The sequence below is a fragment of the Natrix helvetica genome (assembly GCF_964273705.1).
Source record: "Natrix helvetica genome assembly, chromosome: 12".
Classification (NCBI taxonomy): domain Eukaryota; kingdom Metazoa; phylum Chordata; class Lepidosauria; order Squamata; family Natricidae; genus Natrix; species Natrix helvetica.
Window position 1 is genome coordinate 3,757,665 of NC_138556.1, and position 23,425 is coordinate 3,781,089.

Below are 23,425 nucleotides of genomic sequence, written 5' to 3' on the forward strand. Positions count from 1 at the left end.
GTTAAGGTAACGTCGAAGGATATAGGCTGTTCCAAGTAGGGCGGTTTTTTGTAGAATCAGAATGTTCAAATCTGATAAATTAAACATTTCCAAATAGTGAGATAGTCCTTTAGGTATTGCTCCAAGGGCTCCAATTACAATCGGGACAATACATGATTTCTTTTTACACAGTCCCCCAACTTCAATTTGCAAGTCCCGGTACTTTGTGATTTTTTCTTGCTGTTTATCTTCAATAATAATAATAATAATAATAATAATAATAATAATAATAATAATAATAATAATAATAATAATAATAATTAGTAGTAGTAGTAGTAGTAGTAGTAGTAGTAGTAGTAGTATTAGTATTAGTATTCATCGCACAGTCAACTAGATCTTGTTCAGACTGGATTTGGCATTTTTGTCTGCCTGTTGAGTCCTTCCCAAGGACTTAGGACAGACAGATGTGGGTGTGTGAGCGTGACAATGTCACAGGATGGAAGCTGTTCTGAGGGACACGGAGGCCGACCCGTTTACTGGTATGTCAACTACTACCTGAAACATGCACCAATAATGACTTATTTTTGGCCAGTGGCAAAGCCAAGAAGTTTGAAGTTTTATCTGGAACACGGAAAAAGAAGACAAAGCTGTTCTTGAGTTCATGACTTTTATTGTTTTATCAATGCGTAAAATACACAGGAAAGTAAAAATAGAAAATTAAGGGAAGGAAAAAGAGAGGGGTAAAGAAAACATATAAGGGAGAGAAGAAGAAAGTGTTGACTTCTGATCCTTTTTAGCACAGTACAAGGTAATATTCCCACCTCAACTTTTTACTTTTACACATTAGAATATAACTCAAAGGGACACGGTGGCTCAGTGGCTAAAATGCTGAGCTTGTAGATCAGAAAGGCCGGCAGTTCAGTGGTTCGAATCCCTAGCGCCGCGTAATGGAGTGAGCTCCCATTACTCGTCCCAGCTTCTGCCAACCTAGCAGTTCAAAAACAAGTAAAAATGCAAGTAGAAAAATAGGGACCACCTTTGGTGGGAAGGTAACAGCATTCTGTGCTCCTTCGGCATTTAGTCATGCCGGCCACATGACCACGGAGACGTCTTCGGGCAGCGCTGGCTCTTCGGCTTTGAAACGGAGATGAGCACCGCCCCCTGGAGTCAGGAAAGACTAGCACACATATGCAAGGGGAATCTTTACCTTTACCTTTATGTAACTCACCATTTCTATAAAACGGATCTATCTAATTAGCAAAACCAAAGTCAGAGGTTTTTTTTTTCATCACAAGCACAAAATCCAAAAGTGATACCCAATTAAAAAAAAAAAATTCAAAATATTCTCCTGTTTGAATAAAGCAATCAATTGAAGAAGAAGCTGTTCTGAGTAAAATTCACAGTTTTGCAGTTGACTGATGGTGAATTTGTCAACGTTGACGATGTTCAAGGGGTGATCCAGATGTTTTGGGGTTGCACCCAATGCCCCTTTTACTATTGGTCCTTCCTTTGCATGCTTTTCCTCCAGTCGTTCCATTTCTATTTGCAGACCTTTGTAGTTTGCTATCTTCTCCAGTTCTTTCCCTTCTATTCTGCTGCCTCCAGGTACTGCCACGTCCGCTAGAGTCCTTTCTCTTTCTTATCGACAATTATTAAGTCGGGGGTATTATTTTTATTGCAGGGCTTGCATGCTCTCTTTTGAACAATGTTTTCAGCAAATGCTGGTAATTTAGGGTCACTCTAAGCTTTAGAACTGCCAGAAATATGCACATGATTCCAAGCAATGTTGTTTTCTGGGAATGAAATGCTCTGAGGTCAAAACTCTTTTTTCAGCTATTTTGACCATTGTACTCTTGCTTTTTAAAAATGTTTATTGTCATTTGTCATCATATAAAATACAAATGAAAATAAAGATAATAGGGAAACGGAGAAGGGGGAAAAGGGGTAGAGGAGAGGGGAAAGGGGAGGAAAGGCATTTTTGATGCAGTAAAATGCAAAATAAAGTGACAACCTTTGGCTTTTTACTTTCATATATTTAATGAATCCGTTTGCATAACAGCGAACTAACCTAATGTTCTAACCGAGGCTTCCCAAGAGCACGAAGCAAACTCTTTGTCCCGACAAAAACCCCTTTTATTAATTTACTATGAATTCTGCTCATTCACATCCAACAAAGTCTTTCAAGGGAGGATTTACAGTCACAGACCTTATCTGGCTTGGAGAGCTGACAGGCCGATATCTGCAAAACTTGGCAAGGAGTCTCGGAAAGTCAAGAACCAATTAAGTGAACTAATTGTCTCCTGCAAACTCCACTCCCCTTTCACTCCTCTTTTATTTCCTCTGGGAGGGGCCATTCATCATCCACCTGTGGCCTTACTCCCAAGTCAACCCCTGTTCCTTAACTGTTCCCTTCGTCTGGCAACTCTGCGCATGCGCACATCAGGAACAGGCTCCAGCTGTTCTTCTGCCTCACTGATGTCTGACTCTGAAGGCAGCTGATAACTGGCATATGGCTCTGGCCCCCTCTCTGCGTCCGACACAGAGCCCTCATCCGAGCCTTCCCCAGACTCCAGGACTGACCCATCTTCCTCCCCAACCTCCTCTCTGTCCGAATCTGCTGCCAGCTCCGCTGGCCACTGGCAAGCCACAACACCTAATCAGCAAAACCCAATGCCAAAAATTTCGTGTTTGCTTGTTTGGTTTTGAGTTCCCAACTAGATACAAAACTGAATACATTCTTTTCTTTAATTAAAATGGTTAATTTTGCCATGACTTTTTCCATCCATCATTCCACTGTGAGAATTGATGTATCTTTCCATTTTTTGCGTATATGACAACTACATTGTTGTGGCTTGTTACACTTCAGTAATGATGGGGGGAAAAACATTAGTCTGTTTATTTCCTAATCTCTGAATTCCACTTGCTCATATTTTTCATTTTTCCCCAGTTCCTTTTAAGCTTCATTTGGTATTGGCCGTACCCAGTGACGTGCTGTCAGGGGAGGCAAGGGAGGCAGAGCCTCACCTCTCTTCATGAAATAATAGTATATAATATTATATACTATATATATATATATAATACTATAATATTATACATCCATCCAGGCGCACCCGGGAGCTGTGGAGGGCGGAGGCAGAAATGTTTTCGGCACTCCCGGATGACGAAGGCACGAAAGCGACAGTCGACAGTTGCTTTTGTGCCTTCGTCATCCGGAAACGCCGACATTTCTGCCTCCGCAGCTCCCGGGCGCGCACGGACGGAGGTAGGCAGAATGGCGCCGATCCGGCGGGCGAACGACCGAGGATCGGACTGCCTCGCTCCCTCTTTCATCCGCCCGGATCGCCTCGGTGTCACTGTGGCTACCTCCGTCCGTGCGCGCCCGGCAGCTGCGGAGGGCGGAGGCAGAAATGTGTGCCTCCAGCACATGTGGTCCCATTCCCCGCCTTCCTGATGACGTCACCAGCCTTCCCAGCCATTAACCTCACCGCACGTCACTGGCCGTACCTATAAGTAAGGTTTGTTTTTCTGAGGGGACCTTGGTGCTCTCCGAACTTGGTTGTTTTCTTGCAGACATTTTATTACTCAAACCAGGTAACATCATCAGTGCTAGAAGGGAATGGGATTTGAGCTGATGATGTTACCTAGTTGGGTAATGAAAAGTCTGAAAGAAACAACCAGGCTCAGAGAGCATCAAGAACCCCGCATTCCTCCTCCACTTCCCAACCCCCACTTCCTTCTAGCACTGATGCTATAACCTAGTTGGATAATGAAACATCTACAAGAAAACAGCTTAGAGAGTACCGAGGCTCCTCATTTCAAACCCTGAACCACAAATATCCTTTTATTGGTACTTGTTTTTCCATTGGTTTTGAGTGTGCTGTGTTCTAAATGTCACCTATCTGAAGTCAGAAATCCTGTAAAAGGTTCATGTGGTCATTTTAGGGCACTTTTTCAACAGTTTGATCCTAAGACTTAGAACAGGGGTGTCCAAACTTGGCAACTTTAAGACTTGTGGACTTCAACTCCCAGAATTCTGGGAGTTGAAGTCCACAAGTCTTAAAGTTGCCAAGTTTGGACACCCCTGACTTAGAATAACTTTATTGTCACTTTAAATGTATACCCAATCGGCATACATTAAAATGAAATTTCATTGCACACAATTCTCAAAGGGTCACCATCTCCAATATACATTATATAAACATGACCAATAAATAAATAAAACAAACAAATAAATAAAAATTATGCATATATCCACATTCCTACATATATTATATGACACAGAGAAACGACAATACAATATTTTATTTAGCATATATAAACATATACATAGAAAATAAAACATACATTTTATTTATTTATTTAATAACAATATTTTGGGGTGTATATATATATATATATATATATATATATATATATATATATATATATATATATATATATATATATATATATATATATATATATATATATATATATATATATATATATATATATATATATATATATATATATATATCCTAGCAAATGTATCTTTGCTTATCTGGATGGGCAATTTTGCTGCAATCACTTGGTTAGGTGGTGAAGGGGTTTTTGCTTTGATGATGTTTCGTTTATTTTTTGTTTCTTCTTCCTATTGTTGTTGTTTTCGTTATTATTGGAATAATTTGGGGATTAGGTATGTGAAGCAACAACAAGAGCAACCTTTAGTAGCAAAATGTTAAGGTTTTAGGAATTAAGGAATCCTGTTTTTCAGGATTCAGGAATTGTCCAGGAAGTAGAATTCAGTTCCTAATTTAATAAGCAGGAATATGAAAAATCTTCCAAATTTTGTTAGTAATTTTATTTTCAGCCCTCTTTTATTTCTTGGTAAGCTTGACAGAGTGAAGGTCCAAAATTTTGATGAAGGCAAAGCAAATTATGAAAAGAACAGCCGTGTTTTTCTGATTGCTCTTATAACAATATCAGCAGGGATCAAGCAGGAAAGTGATGCTTAATAATTTGGAGAGAGTGGGGATCAAGACACAGAAGCTCTAAAATACAACAGATTTCTCAGCCTTTGGCTTATTTATAAAATTATGAGAAGGGAAATAGATATTTGAAAATTAGATATGTTACCTAGAAGTAAAATAGTTAATATTTTACATTCTAACTCTTATTTCTAAAAGAATGAGGCGGGGGGGGGGAGTAAAATTTGAGGTGGTGAGCCAACTGATGTATCATCAGAAGAAAGAGTCAGTTTATTAGGTCAAAGTAATTTCTCTTGCAGAATGAAAAAAACCTGTTGTAGTCAAATGTCAGGGGTGCCATGAGCCATCAAATCTATGCTAGGCATCCCCTCATTTGTAGTATTTGTACACTTCAGCCCCTTGTCGTGACCAATATGTTTGTATCTTCTATTTTCTATTCCCTTCTTTCCTCCCTTGCTCTCTTCCTTCCCTTCCTTCCTGTCCTCACTCCTCCCTTTTTTTCTTTCTCCCTCCCTCTCCCCTTCTTCTTCCTTCCTCCCCTCCTTCCCTCCCTCCTTCCCTCCCTCCCTCTTTCTCTCTTCTCTTTTTTCTTCCTCCATCCCTTCTACCTTCTTCCGGCCTCATTCTCCTCCTTCCTCTCCTCTCTCCTTCCCTTTATCCCTTCCTTTCTTCTTTCCTTCCTTCCTCTTCTTCCTTTCCTCCCTTCATCTTTCTCTCCTCTCTTCTTCTCTTCCTCCATCCCTTCTACCTTCTTCCCTCCTTCCTCTCCTCCTCCCCTTTCTCTCTTCCTTCCTCCTTTCCTCTTCTTCCTTTCCTCCCTCCCTCCCTCTTTCTCTTCCCTCCTCTCCATTCCTTCCTCTTCTTTCTTTCCTCCCTCCCTCATTCCCCTCCTTCATCTCCTCCCTTCTTCCCTTCCTCCCTTCTTCCCTTCCTTCTTCTTCCTTTCCTCTCTCTCTTCTTCTTTCTCTCCCAACTCCTTTTCCTTCCTTCCTCCCTCCCTCTTCTTCCTTTCCTCCCTCCCTCCCTCTTTTTGTCCTCCCTCCTTTTCCTCCATTCTTTCCTTTGTTCCTTCTTTGCTTCTTTCCTTCTCTCTGTCTCTCTCTATATACTGTATGTTTATGTGTCCTCTTCTATATACATACACACTCTTTCTGTGTGTAGACATACAGACTGACACATCTTTGTATCCTTGTAGTTTTTTTTTCCTTTTTAATTAAGCATTCTCTTTAATTACCAAGGCAAATCTCACTGCATCAAACGAATGCACAGATAGAAGTGACCTTCTCCACTTGCTCTGAAATGCTCAACTTACCCCTGGCAATTCTCCCAAAGCATTCCAGTCCGTTTTTCTTTTGGTTCCAACCAAGGTAGATCTTCTAACCAAATAGACCTGGAGACTTGCTCACGTAACCAGGTTACCCAACATGATTCCCGGTAGGTAAGGATCCGAGGGGGTATTCAGCTGGTTGAGACCAGTTCACCGAACTGTTAGTGGAAATTGCGGGTGGGTGGGCCGGCCCACGTGCCCCAACTCTATGCCGTCCTATTTAGGTAGGTTTTCAAAGTGCATGCACGGAAGGCCAAGTGCATCCTCTTTCTCTCCTCCCTCCTCTTTCTTCCTTCCTCCCTCTTCTCCCTTTCCTCCCTCCCTCCCTCATTCCCCTCCTTCATCTGCTACCTTCTTTCCTTTCTCCCTTCCTTCCTTCTGTCCTCCCATCTTCTTTCTCTCCTCCCTCATTTTCCTTCCTTCCTCCCTCTTCTTCCTTTCGTCTCTCTCTCCATCATTCCCCTCCTTCATCTCCTCCCTTCTTTCCTTTCTCCCTTCCTTCCTTCCTTCCTCTTTTTCCTTTCCTCCCTCCCTTCCTCTTTCTCTCCTCCCTCCTTTTCCTTCCTTCCTCCCTCTTCTTCCTTTCCTCCCTCCCTCCATCATTCCCCTCCTTCATCACCTCCCTTCTTTCCTTTTTCCCTTCCTTCCTTCTTTCCTCCCTTCCTCTTTCTCTCCTCCCTCCTTTTCCTTCCTTCCTCCCTCTTCTTCCTTTCCTCCCTCCCTCCATCATTCCCCTCCTTCATCTCCTCCCTTCTTTCCTTTCTCCCTTCCTTCCTTCCTTCCTCTTTTTCCTTTCCTCCCTCCCTTCCTCTTTCTCTCCTCCCTCCTTTTCCTTCCTTCCTCCCTCTTCTTCCTTTCCTCCCTCCCTCCATCATTCCCCTCCTTCATCACCTCCCTTCTTTCCTTTTTCCCTTCCTTCCTTCTTTCCTCCCTTCCTCTTTCTCTCCTCCCTCCTTTTCCTTCCTTCCTCCCTCTTCTTCCTTTCCTCCCTCCCTCCATCATTCCCCTCCTTCATCTCCTCCCTTCTTTCCTTTCTCCCTTCCTTCCTTCCTTCCTCTTTTTCCTTTCCTCCCTCCCTTCCTCTTTCTCTCCTCCCTCCTTTTCCTTCCTTCCTCCCTCTTCTTCCTTTCCTCCCTCCCTCCATCATTCCCCTCCTTCATCACCTCCCTTCTTTCCTTTTTCCCTTCCTTCCTTCTTTCCTCCCTTCCTCTTTCTCTCCTCCCTCCTTTTCCTTCCTTCCTCCCTCTTCTTCCTTTCCTCCCTCCCTCCATCATTCCCCTCCTTCATCTCCTCCCTTCTTTCCTTTCTCCCTTCCTTCCTTCCTTCCTTCCTCCCTCTTCTTCCTTTCCTCCCTCCCTTCCTCTTTCTCTCCTCCCTTCTTTTCCTTCCTTCCTCCCTCTTCTTCCTTTCCTCCCTCCCTCCCTCATTCGCCTCCTTCATCTCCTCCCTTCTTTCCTTTCTCCCTTCCTTCCTTCTGTCCTTCCTTCCTCTTCTTCCTTTCCTCCTTCCCTCTCTACTCCCTCTTTTTCCTTCCTTCCTGGCGAATGCGCTCACATTTGTGAACCGGTAGTTAAAGTAAGTGAATCCCATTCCTGGTAAGGATGGATTATATATCCCTAATGAAGTAGGTGAGGGCAGAATAACTAGTAAAAGACAAATTTACTTTGTCTTTCTATTCTCCATTTGAGAAGAGGTTGATTTTGACTCTCGGTAAAGTAAATTGATTCTCTCAAGTTGCACATGAGTCTGAAGGGGGGGGGAGAGACAGTCCTTCCAGAATCCTCAGTGTCAAGTGGAAAACAGACTTCAGACCATAAAAGTCCACCTCTTAGCAACACAAACACTTTCTCTTTTATTTATCACATTTATATCCCACAGCAATAAAAAAATGACTCTCGGCAGTTTTACACAATGTAAGTGAGCACTAAAACATCCAGAGTACTTGAAAATGTCTAAAACTATCATATTATTTTAAAAAATATTCATCATAGATCAATATAAAGAAAGGGAGGGCAAGACCCCATGTACAACGATATATGGACTGATCTGTGTGTGACAGAGATAGGAAATTTCAAAATGAGGTAAGCAAATATCCCTGGTTTTTGCATCTTAACAGAATAACAGAATAGAGTTTGGAAGGGACATTGGAGGTCTTCTAGTCTTACCCTCTACTCAAGCAGGAGACCATACACCATTCCAGATAAATGGTTGTTCCGTCTCTTCTTAAAAATCTTCAGTGTTGGAGCATCTATAACTTCTGGAGGCAAGTTGTTCCACTGATGAATTGTTCTCACTGTTAGGAAATTTTCTCCTTAGTTCTAGGTTGCTTCTCTCCTTGGTTGGTTTCCAATTTTCCTGAATACACTTAAAGAAAGAACTTATCTGATTTCAACTGAGACTGCTGGTCCTTCTTAGAAATGAGGAGTCACGAGCAATTTTCCCCACCATATAGCCTTTTATAAGTCAGGGTTTTCCAATTCTGTTCCCAGGTAACTTGATAGATTTCCTGAAAAACTGACTAACTAGGTAAAGTGGTGATAAGAAGATAAGGAATCAGGAATTTAAACTGTATGATGAATGGTTGGGGAAACTAGATATGTCTATAATGAAGTCTCAGGAGTGACATGATGAGTGACACCTCAAGAACCTTTGTTGAGGGTCTGTAGAGAGAAGAGGGGGTTTATCTATGAGAGAGAGAGAGAGAGATGAGATGGAGAAAAAATGAGAGAAAAGAGAGGTGAGAGAGAGATGAGAGAGAGAGAAAAGAGAAAAGAGAGGTGTGAGAGAGAGAAAAGAGAGAGATGAGAGAGAGAGAGAGATGAGAAAGAGAAATGAGAGAAGAGAGAGGTGACAGAGAGAGAGAAAAGAGAGAGGTGGGAGAGAAAAGGCAGAGATGAGAAAGAGATGAGAGAGAGAGAGAGAGAGAGAGAGATGAGAGAAAGAGATGAGAGAGAGAGGGAGAGGGAGAGAGATGAGAGATCCCGGTGTTTTGTTTTCTGTGGGAAACGGGTCCAAATGGCTCTTTGAGTGTTTAAGGTTGCAGAAACAGGCGACCAAGCTAAGTGCCTGTAGGACCCAACCCCATTACTGGGAGTCCAGGTACTTCAGTGAGCGGCACACTGGATTCATATTTGTGGTCCGCTGGATTTAAAATCATGAATTTAGTGGTCCCTGAGGTCCAAAAGGTTGGTGACCCCTGCTCCAAAGCACCTGAGGGAAGGACAAGAAGTAAAAGATGGAAGCTTGTTAAAGAGAGATCCATCCTGGAACAAAGGATTTATGTATTTATTTAGCATATGGCATGTAACTAAGGAGAAGTTTGAGCACACTGAGAATATATCTGCTGAACAAAACTCTGCATTGGCGACAGGAAGAGCATCTGGCCATTAAAACACTCAGCTAGCTCCAGTCAGTTTCCCAGACTCCACCCCTCAGGCGATTATGGGGTCGTTAAATGAAGATGATGATGATGTAACTAAGGAGAAATTTCCTAACAGTGAGAACAATTAACTACTGAAACAATTTGCCTCCAGATGTTGTGGGTGCTTCATCACTGGATGTTTTCAAGAAGAGACTGGACAGCTATTTGTCCAGACTGGTATATGCTTGAGTAAGGGTCTGGACTAGAAGACCTCAAAAGCCCCTTCTAACTGTATCTATAAATCTATAGATAATCTATAAATCAAATAAAATTGAAAAATTGAAATTAACTGTATTATTCTGTTCTAAACTAAAAATTAACAAACAAACAAAAGATAATATCTACATAGACAGTTTTCTGTCTAGTGATTTGTCTTTTGATCAGAAATTCTAGGATATTTTCTTAACAAACAAGTCTTACAATCTGCAAAATTTTGAAAACTATTGTTTTGAGTCAGGCTGATTCTGGTTGGAGTTCAAGTTACTTAGTCATAAATAAATACGTTCTTCACTTTATTTTGGTAATAACTGGCACAAAACAATAACAAACACAAGGACAAAAATAAATACAAAGAGGAGAAAACCAGCCCCATGTGGGTTCTTGAACAGCATCTGCATATAATGCAATATAGATATAGACTGAAAATTCAGAGCTGAAGTTAAGATTTTGATCTTAGGAACGAAGAAGGAAGGGAAGAATTATTGCTGCATTATTGGGCTGAGAAATTGATTAGAGCAGCTTTAATTAGAGAAGGAAAGTACAGCATAAAGCACCATTGATGGAAGTCATAGTGTGAACAGAGAAAAGACGATTGTTTAGGTTATTTATCCATATCTCATCCCACTCTCTTGTGAAGGTTGATTGGCAACAGAAAAACAATTAGCTACAGGAAGTTCTTGATCTGCAACCATTCATTCAGCGACAGGGCTGGTAGTCATTTGTTTTCCCTACCGGTTTGCAAATGTGAGCGTGCACATGCTTCGCTTGTGTGCACCCTGTCTGCGCATGCGCTTGGCCTACCATGCATTTGCTGTGATTGCACACACAGCTTGCACACATCTGTGCAGCTTGAAAATGTGCCTAAATAGGATGGCATACAGCCGGGGCAGGTGAGCAGGCCCACCCGCGATTTCCCTTACCGGTTCGGACAAACCAATCCAAACCGGCTGGATACCACCTCTGTTCAGAGAGCATTCAAAATTATGATGAGCAAATGGTGGTTATGACAGTCCTTGAAGCCACCCCATCATCACATCTGGACAATTGGCAGCCAGCTCACATTTCTTTCTTTAGTTAGCTAGTTATCGTATTTTTCGGAGTATAAGACGCACCTTTTTCCTTCAAAAAAGAGGGTGAAAATCTGGGTGCGTCTTATAAACGGAATACAGCATTTTTGGCCTCCCGGATCCCCACCCCCTTCACCAAAATGGCTGTGCATAGCCTTTAGGAGGCTTCCAGAATGCTCCTGGGGGCTGGGGAAGGCAAAAACGAGGGGAAAATGAGCTGTTTTTTGCTCGTTTCTCCCCCCCCCCCCCGGCAGCCCCTAGGAGCACTCTACAAGCCTCCTAAGGCTATGCATGCCCTTCTTTTGGCAAAATACAGGACCATTTTTGCAAAAAACTGTCCCTTTTTTTTGCTCATCCTCCCCCCAACCCCCCGGAGCACTTTGCAGGCCTCTCGAACTCTCTGCATACCCAGATTTTCACAAAAAATGAGGCGTGCAGAGGGTTTGGGAGGTCTGCAGAGTGCAAAAGCTTTTTTTTAAATTTACCTCTTCAAAATCTTGGTGCGTCTTATACTCCGGTGCATCTTATAGTCCAAAAAATATGGTAGTTTGTATCCCTCCATTATTTTTGGAGAATAGTTTGACCCCTCCTGTCTGTGGCAGCCCCTCAAATATTTGCTATTCCCTGGGAAATCTTCTCTGTGTGTTTTTTTTTTTAACCTCTTCCAATCATTAAATATTACCTGCGGAGCTTGTAACTGAGGCCTTCCTCGCATTTTCTTCCATGAGGAACAAAAATAATAACCCAGAGTTTCGAAGTAAAACTCCCCCCAAAGGTTGATTAGGTTCTCCTGGCCCACTCTGGAAATAACATTTCATCTCCCACTAAAGGCCTATTTCCACAATGACATTTAAACAGCTCGGTTATTGGAGATGGCAGCATAATCACTGAAGCATATTTAGGTATTAGTTGCGTTGCACTCCCACAATGTACAATAGTCTCTGGCAATTAGTCCAGGAAGAGTCGTTAAGCTGGGAGTCACTAATTTATGGCAGCGGAAGTGTCTTTCTTATCCCCGGGTGAAGCCGGTTTCTGAGACATTGTCTCAGGAGAATGAGGGTTATGGAATTCTGGGAGGCCTGCTGGCTTTCAGGAGAGGATGAGGCTCCTACAGTAGAGGACCGTACCATAAGTCATGGCAAAGTCACAAACAGGAGAAAGTGATTAGAATAGGACAGAGCTGGAAGGGACCTTGGAGATCTTCTAGTCCAAACCCCTGCTCAAGCAGGAGAAACTATACCAGTGATGGTGAAACTTTTTTGGCTCACGTGCTAAAAGCAAGGGGGAGCACAGGGGGGGGCACGTGCGAGGGCGTGCCACACCCATAATGCTATGCGCATGATCACAGTGCGTATGAGTGCACGACCAGCGGTCCTCCCCATTTTTGGCATGCTTTTTTTGCCCTCCCCAGGCTCTAAAGGCCTTATAGGAGTCTGGGGAGGGCGAAAACAGCCTCCCCTGCCCCCCCCCCCCCAGAGGTCCTCCAGAGACTTCAGGAGCTTCCCTGAAAGCCTCTAGAGCGCGAAAAACCGGCCCTATGGGCAAACCAGAAGTTTGGGAACGGACTTCCGAGGGCTAAAACCAAACCTACAAGCAACCTGGAATTCTTTTCTTGAACTTCCGGTTTGCCCATAGGGCCAAGAAAATGCAAAGCAGAATAATAGAAAGTGTTGCAGGCCAAAGATCCAAAATAAAAGATGGCTGCAGGCCTGGCAGATAGATTTATAACTTTTCTTGGGCCCTGCCTTGGAGCTTCCTGTTCCTGTGTAAGAAATGTATTCTGATTAGTTGTCAGACTCCCATGAGACCAGGTTGAATCTTGCTGGGTGAAGAGGCTTTGGGCAATTCAGGTGCAGAGACAAAGGATGACCTTGGCTTTCTAGAAAGAATTTTGTTATGGCTGCATATCATCTAACTCCGTATAATCCCCCCTCCCATTTTCCCACAATAGAAAATGCATAGCAGAATAATAGAAACTGTGGCAGGCCAAAGATCCAAAAGAAATGATGGCCTTTTGTCTTTCACTGTGGATTGTATTGTACACATATTGTGCTTGACAATAAAGATTTGAATTGAATTGAATTTTCCACTGCTCCCCACACTGATCTACATGCTTTATTTTGGTGGACCAAAGCACATCTTTATTTTGCCTGCTTGCACGGATTAGTCAATGATTGCCAGTCATTTTAATGCTGCTCTTTAAATTATTGGGCTGTTTTTTTAAAAAAAAATCCTCTTTTTATTATATTCAAATGCACAAGGCTATAAATAACTTTAAAAGGCCTTTTAAACTCCAAAAGGCATCCTTGTAGACAGATTTTTTTAATGGTGTCAGATGTTTAAATATCTCTAAATCTGGATCATCTGCTCTCAGCCCACCCGTCTGGACAGCTGCAAATGCTTTGAATAGAATGAATGAGCTGGAAGGAACCTTGGAGGTCATCTAGTCCAGCTCCCTGCTTAGGCAGGAAACCCTATCCCATTTCAGACAAATGGTTATCCGATATTTTCTTAAGAACTTCCAGTGTTGCAGCATTTACAACTTCTGGAGGCAAGTTGTTCCACTGATTAATTTTTCTGTCAAGAATGGAATGGAATGGAATGGAATGGAATGGAACGGAACGGAATGGAAATGAAAAGAAAATATAGAGAGTAGAGTGGAGTGGAGTGGAAGAGAAGAGAAGAGAAGAGAAGAGGGAATGGTACAGAACAGAACAGAATAGGAAATAGAATGGAATAGGATAGGATAGGATAGGATAGAATGAACGGAACGGAAAAGAAAATATAGAGAGTGGAGGGGAGGGGAGGGGAAGAGAAGAGAAGGGAAGGGAATGGTATGGAACAGAACAGAATAGGGAAGGGAATTGAATGGAATAGAATGGAATGGAATAGAATAGAAGTCGGAAGGGATCTTGAAGGTCTTCTAGTCCAACCTCCTGCTCAAGCTGGAGAACCTATACAATTTCAGAGAAGTGACTGTCTAGTCTCTTAAAAATCTAGTGATGGAGTGCTCACGATTTCTGGTGGCAAGCTGTTCCACTGGTTAATTGTCCTCACTGTTAGGAAGTTTCTCCTTAAAGAATGAGGATTGAGTGCTGGACAGCTCTTGGCTTTAGAAGGATGCTGGAAAAACAAAGAATACCCCAAGTCTTAGTTTGCTTTTCTGCAATTTGGACTTCGCTTTAGATGCATAGAGACTTGCTGATTTTTTAAAAAAAAAAACTCTCTTGTAACTATAATCCAGTCTGTGAGTGACTTTGCCTGTACCTTAAACAGCATCATCCTCATAGGACAAAAAGGGAGAGAGTGATCAGCATATTTGGGGTGAGCAGTTTCAGGAAAGGTAACAAGAGAACAAGCAGAACTGGCTGGAGAATTCTGAGAGTTGAAGTCCACAAGTCTTAAAGTTGCCAAGTTTGAAGACTTCTGTCTTAAAGGATGCTAGCTGGGGAATTCTGGGAGTTGAAGTCCACCCACCTTAAAGTGGCTAAGGTTAAGGAACACTGCGCAAAATCAGCTTGGATCAGATAAAGGACGGTGGCACTTGTAAGAAATCCTTTTCAGAGAGTCACAACCGTAATACACAAATGAAGGACACGGCAGTTCTAATTGTGAGATAGTCAAAGCTATGTTGACAGGTGGGAAGTAACTCCAGCAGGATTTTTGCACCTTGGAAAGGACATTTTTTTCCCCTCTGAGCAAACTCATTTTTAATTCTTAGCCGCAGCCCTCTGCACGAAAGAAGTTGGCTGCGTGTGCATAAATACATTTTGATTAGTAACATCTAAGCAGCATTTGTGAAGTTAGGGGGAGGCAGGAAGGGGTGGCCTCCAGATCAATCTGTATTCCTAAATGTGCCTGCGTTGAGATCAGCAATGAAAGATTAGGAGTTCAAATGCTTCTCGTCTTTAATTTTGCTTCTGCCTGATGGAGTTCTGTTTATCACTTGCCTTTCTCTTGAAATAAATTCCAGTTGCTTTCAAAGGAGGGATGGGAAGGAAAAAGAGCAAGGCCTCCATCGATAATTTAATTCAAAAATATAATTTAAGAAACAGCCATTTTCATCAGGAGAGGAGGAAGAAAAGCCAAATTCCCATGCAGGTATTCGTCGACTTACAACCACAGTTGAGCCTGTTGCTAAGTGAGACATTTGTTAAGTGAATTTTGCCCTGTTTTGTGACCTTCCTTGCCACTGTTGCTAAGTGAATCACTGCAGTTGCTAAATTAGTAGCACGGTTGTTAAGTGACTCTGCCTTCCCCCATGGACTTTACTTATCAGAATGATCACCTGGCCAACCAAAGTGCATATAGTCAAGGCTATGGTTTTCCCAGTTGCAATGTATGGCTGCAAAAGTTGGAACATAAGGAAGGCTGAACGCCAAAGAATGGAGGCCTTTGAACCAGAGGTGGCATTCAGTAGGTTCTGAGCAGTCCTGGAGAATCGGTAGTGGAAATTTTGAGTAGGTCGGAGAACTGGCAAATACCACCTCTGGCTGGCCCCACCCCCATCTATTCTCAGCCTCCCAAGACCCAGCTGGTCGGGAGGAAATGGGGATTTTGCAGTATCCCTCCCCTGCCATGCTCACCAAACCATGCCCACAGAACTGGTAGTAAACAATTTTGAATCCCACCACTGCTTTGAATTCTGGTGCTGGAGAAGACTCCTGTGAGTCCCTTGGACTGCAAGCTGATCCAACCGGCCAGTCCTAGAAGAGATCAACCCTGACTGCTCTTTAGAAGGCCAGATCCTGAAGAGGAAACTCAAAGACTTTGGCCACTTGATGAGAAGGAAGAAGGACTCCCTGGAGAAGAGCCCAATGCTGGGAAAGAGTGAGGGCAAAAGAAGAAGGGGACGGCAGAGAATGAGGTGGCTGGATGGAGTCACAGAAGCAGTAGGCGTGAATTTAAATGGACTCCAGAGGAGAGGAAGGCCTGGAGGAACATTGTCCATGGGGTCGCAATGGGTCGGACACAACTTCGCAACTAACAACAACAATTAGAAGGTCACAAAAGAGGTTTGCATTATCCCAGGACACTGTGACCATCATAAATATGAGCCAGTTGCCAAGCATCTTAATTTTGATCACGTGACTGAGGGGATGCTACAAACGTCATAACTATGAAAAGGGTCATAAGTCACTTTTTTCAATGCCGCTGTAACTTTGAGCAGTCACTAAACAGATTGTTGTAAGTTGAGGACTTAATAATAATTTTCTATTATTTGCATATCTACTTCCTGTCTCTTATACAGGTCAGAGCAGAACTTATAAAAGGACTCTTGAATAAAGTCATTATCTGTTAATAAGTTAGTAAAGCCTTTATTGTCATTGTACATTATGTATACAACAAAATTGGTTTTAGCCTCACTGGTCCAATCCATGACAAAAAATACAAACAACATAAATAGTATAAAGAATAATCCCTATGCAAGGAATTAGGAAAAAGAAAGAAAAAGAAAAAACTAGTCATACGTTTCCACGTGGGAATGGAGTGATTGTGGTTGCATTTAAAAGTCGGACAGCCCAAGGATAGAAACTATTTTTAAACCTCTTTGTTCGGCTGGCTATACTTCGATGTCTTCTGCCCGATGGTAGAAGTGCAAAGAGACACTGACCAGGGTGTGAATCATCTCTGAGTATCTTCCTTACTCTGCAAAAGCAGCGAGAGCTGCCAATGTGATCCAGTGGTGTCAGAGGGCAACCAATGGTTTCTCGTGCTGAATTGATTACTCTCTGTAGTAATACTTCTCCCCTTCCTGAATTTACTCTATCTTTTTCTTTTCTGCTTCTTTTCTCAGTTTATATGCCAGCCAGCTTCCTAATTTGTTTTCAAACTCAAAATGTCTTTGTTTTGCATTGCTCAAATTTGTTTCTATTTCCGAGGCAGTTAACATGGACAGTTGCTAGGGTAGCAATTGAATTTGGTATGAAAATTTTAAGTCGGTTAACATCTTCTGCAACTCAATTGTTTTTTTTAAATTTCATCCAATGTCCTTAGAATCTTTTCGGGAAATAACTATACATCAAACAGAAAATTAAAATCTCTATATATGATGCAGCTTTGGGAGATGCGCTATCTCCTGCATTTAGGATATCCGGTCCTCAGAAATGCTTGTAAGTTTTGAATTTGTATCATTCCAGTCCATTATGTCATGTTACCTCATTTATGAAATGATATTTATAAACAGCAAGTGGACATCAAGTTGACACTAGTGGTGCAAATCATTTTGCTTGCACGCTTATTTCGGTATCCAATCAAATCTTTATCATGGTCACAGACCAGAATAAGAGGGACAGAATGCAAGCAAGCAAACAAAGAGATGGACGAGAGAAGACATGATAAATATTCACTGGTCTGACTAACAAACCCAACAAATGTAGACACTCTCAGGAACTTTGAAGTCTCAAAAGCAAAACTTTATTACATAATTTTGGCACTGAAGAAAGCAAAACCAACTCTAAATTTTCCCGCAGAAGCCTGCATAGTTAAGAAATAGGTTTCATTGCCTCCTCCCTTGGAACAGGTCGCATTGTCCAGTTCTTTTGTTTTGATAACAGTCCATGTCCTGGCTGCCACTTGCAGAAGTGTCCTTGGCTCTCACAGTTGAAGTCTTCAGCCTCTGCATTCCATTTCACCCTTCCCTTCCCCCAGTTTTTTTTGGCAAGTTGAAAAGCAAGAATAGTCACAAGAAGCTTAAGCGTTGATTTCAGTCTTGACAAACTGCCTTCCAGTACTTGGGGGCAGACAGAGAAGAGGAAATTCACCTGTACCCCAAAGCCCTGAGAGCAGGACAAGAAGTAACAGGTGGAAGATCATTAAAGAGAGACCCAACCTAGATGTCAGCACTGAAACTATTTTGGAAATCTTCAGGGCTGCCACAGCAAGGCTGGTTGCAGCTGTGGGAACGTGAGGGATGAGTGGGAGATAGAGATAACTGGCAGGGGGAAGTTGTAGCCAAAATAACATTCCTTCCTGTGGGAGCCAAATGTCAGGGTTCCAAAAAATGCCCGCAACAAAATAAAACTCCGAGGCTTGGGTTCCCTCAAATTTCCACTTTATTAGAAATATCATGTTGGCACATCTGGGAAAACCCAAATCTGAAAACTTCCAGGATTTCCCACCCTAGTTGAAAGGTCAAGATCTTGCCCCAACACCCAAAAGTTCATCACATGGTCCAATCTTCCACTGCCAAGAAGACAGATTCCTCCCATTCCCATCCGACCAGGTGCAGAGACAAAGATGACCTTGATTTTATAAGAAGAATGTGGTTATGGCTACATATCACCCAGCTCCCATTTTCCCACAATAGAAAGTGTGGCAGGCCTGAAATCCAAACCAAAAGAAAAGATGGCTTGCAGGTGTGACACCAAGGACATCCCCACCAGGTGTTTGGAAGGTGTGGACCAAAGAGGAGTATGACCTGATTGGACCATTGGATGGACGTGTCACCTGGGGGGCAAGAATTTTGGGTTTTGATTTGGGTGGGGTAAACCTCTTGTCCTTCAGAGTTGGGTTTTCAGCAGCTGTGCCAATATGGTATCCCCAATAAATTCTTACTTTGAGGAAACTCCAGGCCTCAGAGTTTTGATTCTGTTGGGTCTGTTACTTGAAACCCTGACACCTAGAACTGAGGAGAAAGCTCCTTGCAGTGAGAACAATTAATCAGTGGAACGTTGCCACATCTGAAGCTGGTTTCCAAGAAGAGACTGGACAACTATTTTCCAGGATGTCATAAGGTCAGGGAGTTGGCCTAGAAGACTGCCAAGGTCCCCATGAGCCCTCTGTTGCTATGATAATTGTAAAATGTGTGTAAGGATGTGAGTGTGCATCACAAAGTTAAAAGCATGTTTAAAAGCTATAAAACTAATTTAAAAGGGATTAAAATAGAAATAAATCAGTACAAAAATAAACATAAATGCTAATGTATGGCTAACTGAAACTATCCTAATGCCAAAGGCTTTCAACTAATAAGTCAAATCCTCATTAAGGCTGGTTTGAGGCACAGGTCACCTTCTGATGGGAGTTTAATCACAGCTGTGCAAAATCTGGCAATCTTGCATATTAGATTCCGTCGGTATGCTAATGAAGCAAATAAGCCAAGAGAAAATATAAATTTATTCTGTTATGTTAAGAGGCTGGTTGGGGAATTCTGGGAGTTGAAGTTCACCCACCTTCAAATGGACAATATTTGAGAGGCTGCCATAAAGAAGAGGGGGCTCAACTTATTTGCCAAAGCACCAGAAGGCAAGACAAGAAGCAATGGATGGAAACTAATCAACCTGGAATTCAGGAGAAACTTCCTAACAGTGAGGACAATTAACCCGTGGAACAGAAGTTGCCTTCAGACATTGTGGGTCCTTCATCACTGGAGGCTTTGAAGGAGAGACTGGACAGTCACTTGTCTGAAATGGTATAGGACAGGGGTGTCAAACTCAATTTGATTGAGGGTCGCATCAGGGATGTGTTTGACCTTGGTAAGCCGGGATGGGCGTGGCCGGGTGGGTGTGGCCAACTTTTTTTCTTTTTTCCCATTTTTTTTAATTTTTTAAATAAAAACAAATAAAATCATCCTTCATTACAAAGTTGTAGAAAGTGTGTCAATTGGTTACACAGAGTTTTCGTGCATCCCTTCCACCGTCATGACCTCTAATTCATATCAAATTATCTACTTTACATCACATATATTTATATATAATTGCTATCTTCATACCTCATCCTTCATATGACTATAGTTGTTTTAACGTCTCTTTATAACAAGCATTCCAAAATTTAAAACCAAACCACATAGTGGCATTCCCTCATCTATTTTCAATATCATCCAATCACATTATTCCTTTATAACACATTCAAAATTTTAAAAAAAATTATGTTTCATAACAAAGTTTTTAAACCTCTTTTCTGAATCATTGTTTACAACTTTAATCCAATTTCCCTTTTATCCTGTCAATACAAATTATTACATTATTATCATTATCAGTCATTTATTTAGCAATAGTTTGACTAGGTTTAACTTACTTTCCCCCCTTTTTTCATCATTTAAAATTTTTACCAAACTTCCTCTTATCAAACCAATACATACATACATACATACATACATACATACATACATACATACATACATACATATATATATATATATATATATATATTGTTATCCTTATCAATTATTTCTCTAACTTTATCCATTAACACTACATTTTTAACATAATGCTCTAATTTTAACAAAATTTTTAAACCTCTTTTCTTAATCATTTCTTAATCATTGTTTATAATTTATATCCAATTTTCCCTTTTATCATGTCAATACAAATTATTACATTATTATCACTATCAGTCATTTAGTTTCACTATGTTTAACTTACTTTTTCCCCTTTTTTCACCATTTAACAATTTATACCAAATTTCCTCTTATCAAACCAATACGTATGTATACATTGTTATCATTATCAATTATTTACCTAACTTTATCATTGTCACTACATTTTTAACATAATGCTCTAATTTTAACTAAATTTAACTAGTATTTTATTATTCGTTTTCATATCTCAACCTGTGTCTTTCCAGTAATAGTGTAGTCCTATGTTTTTTTGCCATTTGTGGAATTGGTCTTCTGGTTATTTCCTTAATCAAATTTCTTTGGACTTCTCTTCGCAACTTGTTGCTTATTACATATCTTATAAAATCTCAAAACCCTCCATCAGCTTCCTTAATCAGTTTGGTTATCAGTAGTGTTTTGGTCAAACTTTCTCTCCTTAAGTCCATCCATTCTTCTCGTTTTCTTTCTTCTATACCATGAAATCTGTAGTAAAGCACTTTTCCATCTATCTTCCCTTTCCTTGTTCCACCAACTTGACGTCACTCTTGTGGGGGGCACCTGTGATGGCCTGAGCACTCTGCCAATGAAAATGGGCTCCCCAGCTCCGTTTTGGCTGCAATGACCTCCTGCAACCTCCTGTCAGGGAAAACGGAGCTCCATTTTTACTGGCATTGGCACCGCCAGGCGGTCCTTCACTGCTTCCAGGGCAGCCCTGCAGGCCAAATCTAAGCATCCTGTGGGCTGGATCCAGGCCCCGGGCCTTGCGTTTGACACCCATGGTATAAGGTCTCCTGCTTAAGCAGGGGGCTGGACTAGAAGATCTCCAAGGTCCCTTTCAGCTCTATTCTGATTCCGATTCCTGACAGTTGCAGTATGGCCAGGATCCCAGGATTGCCATCTGCAATCTTCCCAGGCAGATTCTGACAAGCGAAGTCAATGGGAGAAGATGGATTTGCTTAATGACCTCATGGTTCACTTAACGACTGCATTGATTTGCTTGGCACCTGCAGTTGGCAAAGAAAAATTGTAAAGTTGTGTGTGACTCACTTAACAACTGCCTTGCTTGGTTGGTTCCAATTGTGGTTGTAAGTCAAAGACTACCTGTTTAACCAAAATGAATAAAAGTAGTAATCTCTGAAATCATTAAGAGCCAATTTACTTGCCCCTGAAGCTGACCTTTGCCTACATAAGACTTCAGTCCTTGCCTTCTTCATTAAATGATGGGTTCTGTAGTTCCACAGGGCAGAAGCCCCTGGAAAAATCAAAAACATTAGAAATTTTTTTTGGGGAGGGGGAGAAATGGTTTTTCTTAAAATATCAGGGTTGATAACCCTCGTTTGAGGCTGGGATGTTTCGCGGCAAATGTAAAAGAATTTGATCCGATTAAACTTTTTTTGTCCCTTGATGTAATTGCAAATATACTCTTAGCAGAAATCTGCACTCATCAAAAGAAAGCACAGTTGGATCCTAGAAAATGGGCACATTCAACAGCGCTTGAGCGTTTTTTATTCTATAGTTAATAAGATTACACACACACACACACACACACACACACACACACAGAGGGAGGGAGAAAAAGGGGGAGGGAGGGAAAGAGAGAGAAAGGGAGTCAGGGAGGGGGAAAAGGGGAGGGGGAAAAGGAGAGAGGGAGGGAGAGAGAGGGGGAAAGAGAGGGAGGAAGAGAAGGAGGGAGGGAAAGAGAGAGGGAGGGAGGGGAAAGAAAGGGAGGGAGGGAGAAAATGAGGGAGGGAGAGAGGGGGAGGGAGAGGGAGAGAAAAAGAGAGATGGTGGAGGGAGGGGGAAAGAGAGGGTGGGAGAGAGGGAAAGAGAAAGAGAGGGAGGGAGATGGGAAAGAAAGGGAGGGAGGGAGAAAGAGGGGGAAAGAGAAAAAGAGAGAGGGGAGAGGGAGGGAGGGAGAGAGGGTGAAGAGAGAGTCAGGAGGGAGTGGGGGGGGGAGAGAGAATGAGAATCTTTTTGGGTTCTTTTTTGTAAAATAAATTTGTCTATTTTATGGGCTATTTTTGCTAGCAATTACTAGCATAAATTTTATTCCCTATAACTTTGGGATTGGTATTACAGCACAGCAGTCATCCAATTAAGTTGAGCATTGCTTGCAAAACGACACGCAAAAAGGGAAGCTTCTAAAAACAGTCTGCTTTTCATTTTGGGTATTATCTAAGGACACCTGAGAATGATAAGATTTTTTTTAAAAGCAGGGCAGGATTTTGGTGCATTGTGTGTTTCAGCCAGGTACAGTTCCTTTCCCCGTTGCTGTTTAACCAGCCACCCATTTCATCTTCTGATGATGCTTGCAAATAAAAGCCACTTTGGGCCACCAAGGGCAGGAAGTGTGTTCATACCGAAATTTCACAAAGCAAAAGATTTCTCTGTGCTTTTCAGAAAATGAGTCTCGTAGAGAAAACAATGCAATGAGGAAAAAAATACTTAATTTTAGCGAACCTGTTTCCCCATCCATTACAAATTTAACATCTCTCATTGTTGGTGTTGTGGGGGATGGGATGGTCTAGATAGCCAGAACTTTCACAAGAACAGGTTCATCAAATTTGTTAATCTGAAAAAGTGCTACTAGTCTTAGTGGACAACCAGTTAAATAAGAGCCAGCAATGTGCAGCAGCAGCCAAAAAAGCCAACGGAATGCTAAGTTACATCAACAGAGAAATACAATTAAGATCAAGGGAGGTACTAATACCACTCTGTAAAGCCCTAGTAAGACCACAGCTAGAGTCCTGCATCCAGTTTTGGTCACCATGCTATAAAAAAGATGTGGAGACTCTAGAAAGAGAGCAGAGAAGAGCAACCAGGATGATTAGGGGACTAGAGGCTAAAACGTATGAAGAACGGTTGCAGGAACTGGGCATGGCTAGTCTAGTGAAGAGAAGGACCAAGGGAGACATGATAGCAGTCTTCCAATATTTGAGGGGCTGCCACAGAGAGGAGGAAGGAGTCAAGCTATTTTCCAAGGCACCTGAAGGCCAGACAAGGAATAATGGATGGAAACTGACCAAGGAGAGATTCAACGTGGAAATAAGGACAAATTTCCTGACAGTGAGAACAATCAACCAAAGGAACAGAAGTTGCCTTTAGAAGTTGTGGGAGCTTCATCACTGG

The 23,425-nt window shown here is 41.9% G+C and overlaps 1 protein-coding gene across 4 annotated transcripts in view; it reads left to right on the forward strand.

The window, feature by feature from the left end:
- MEGF11 (multiple EGF like domains 11) overlaps nucleotides 1–23,425 on the forward strand; it is a 669,285-nt gene that overhangs the window by 483,247 nt on the left and 162,613 nt on the right. The window lies entirely within an intron of this gene.